General features: G+C 34.1%; 1 pseudogene; it reads left to right on the forward strand.

Annotated features, from left to right (window-relative positions):
* Positions 1-296: 296 nt before the first annotated feature.
* Positions 297-394, forward strand: LOC120109724 (annotated as a pseudogene).
* Positions 395-2,457: the final 2,063 nt, after the last annotated feature.

Raw genomic sequence — 2,457 nt, forward strand, 5'->3', positions numbered from 1 at the left:
TTCTAAGTTCAATTTCCTCTACCTTCCTAGTGAGGGCTGCCATTTTAGCCTGAATATCATTCTGAGTACTAAGGTTGTAAAGGCCCCCGTGTCCAATGCTAGTAGGCTTAGGTAAAGGTTTGTTCACTCTATCCCCTGTATCCCATAATTGTGCAGTCTCTGCGAGAGAATCTAAATAGTCCCATGCCTCATCGGGTTGCTTTTCCAAAAATAGACCATTGCACATAGTCTCTATAAATTGTTTTAACTGTGGAGACAACCCTTCGTAAAAGAAACTAATGGTTCTCCATGTTTCAAACCCATGATGAGGACAAGAGAGAAGCAAATCTTTAAATCTCTCCCAGCATTCATAAAATGTTTCATGGTCTTTTTGTTGGAAATTACTAATGTGCCTTTTCAAAAAGTTAGTCCTTTGTGCGGGAAAGAATTTTTTCAAGAATTCTCTTTGCATATCATGCCATGTTCCTAGAGATCTAGGTCTCAAGGAGTTCAGCCATATTTTGGCTTTATTCTTTAAGGAAAAAGGGAACAAGGTCAATTTAAGGACATCTTCCGATACATTTGGCACTCTAAATGTGATGCTAATTTCCTCAAAATCCTTAAGGTGAAGATAAGGGTTCTCGGATTCCATTCCATGATACTTTGGCAGCAATTGAATTACTCCTGGTTTGATTTCAAAGTGTCCTACGTTTTTAGGAATAATCATGCATGAAGGTTGACTAGTCCTAGTGGGGTGTAAGTATTGTCGAAGTGTCATAACTGGGGGTCTACCTTCATCACCATGGTGACTTCCTACATCATCAGGAAAATTTGCCATCTCACAAGGTGTGAGATACTCCGAAGGAATTTCAAGGATGTGTCCTAAGAGATGATCTAAAGTTGTACGACTTAATCGACCGGTGTCGTCCCTATTCCAACATAGCATACAAAATTTAATTATTTTTTTTAAATTTTTTTTATGTTTTTTTAAAAAATAAATATAAATGTAAGTACCAATTAAAGATACCCTAAAACTACACCCTAAAACAAAAATCTATTCACAATCAAACATGCAACTAAACATTACACCTCAATTTCTAATATTTTTCCTAAATTTCTAGACAGCTCCTAACTGGTTTGAAGAGGGCACCTAAGCCTCCAATCCGGTCTAATGAACCGAGTTGACCAGGTAAGCTCCCAGGTAAGTGGAGGGGTCACGATGCGTTCGCAAAGTTCCCACTTAAAACCCACTTGCCTCGAATAGATGAACTGTCTCCCTTATAGGGACAAAGCTTGCCTAGACATCAACTAAGCCACAGAGCAAAATTGGTACAACTTTCGGTGGTCTTCGTCCTATTGAGCTCGAATGTCCTTAGGGGCCAACGTCTAGTTGATTTTAGTTAAGCTTAGGATATTTATGCAATGGGGTGAATTTTGGGCTAAGGACGAGTGATGAAATCCCGACCTTATCTTTTTAAATGGGTTCAGCCCTTAGAATATTTTATGCTGATGCCTTATACTATATGCAACAATCAAGAAATTTTTTTTTTAATATTTTATGACATGACATTAAATTTCATTGAATAGGTGATCAAGCAAATTATTTATTTTTTTTTTAATTTTATGAGTTGAAGTTTGAAATTTGAATTCTAAAATTTGAAATTTGCAATTTTAGGTTTTTTCTCTCTTTTTTTTTAATTTTTGAATAATCACCCTTGATTTTTTCTTAAAGTTTTTTTTTAAATTTTCAATTAGCAACAAGGGTTAATGAGATATAATAACAATAAAATTCTGATTCTAAAACAATTAAATGCAGAAAATTAAAAACAGAAAGCAGCAAGGTATTGTATTAATCTAATGGTCTTAAAAGTTTCCGAATGTCAATCAGACCTTTCAGATGAAAGAAACACAGGTCCTGCACTTGACGACCAAATTTGAGTTCAATCAGACGGTTAATTACTTTGATATCAGAGTTTGATGCAGACTGTGCAGGAAAAAAAAAACAGCAGTAAAGAATTATTTTTTTTCTCGAAAGAAAAAGACTAACTACTAAAGTACTAATTAAATCTAAAATTATACTCATAAATCAGCCGTTCCCCGGTAACGGCGCCAAAAACTTGATTCAAAAATAAAATTGTTCTCCCAAGTGCAGGAGAATCGTACAAGTAGTAAAATCTCGGGAGTCCGAGGTCGAATCCTCAGGAAACGAAATATATTTAAGATTATTTAATATAATTTTAGATTAATTAATTCAATAAATTTGTGGATTAAGATGATGTTTTGATTTTCAGAAATTAAAAATAGAGAATAATAGATCAATGAACAAAGTTCAATCAAATAGAAATGGTTAGGGATCCGGAATCCTCCTTGATAATATTGCATTCAAGAATAAATCCTGCGATTCTTGATTAAGGATGTAAAAGTAGAATAAATAAAAACATGGAATATATTTTATGGACATATGAACTCTATTTCTAA

The sequence above is a fragment of the Phoenix dactylifera genome, unplaced genomic scaffold, assembly GCF_009389715.1.
Source record: "Phoenix dactylifera cultivar Barhee BC4 unplaced genomic scaffold, palm_55x_up_171113_PBpolish2nd_filt_p 002618F, whole genome shotgun sequence".
NCBI lineage: Eukaryota > Viridiplantae > Streptophyta > Magnoliopsida > Arecales > Arecaceae > Phoenix > Phoenix dactylifera.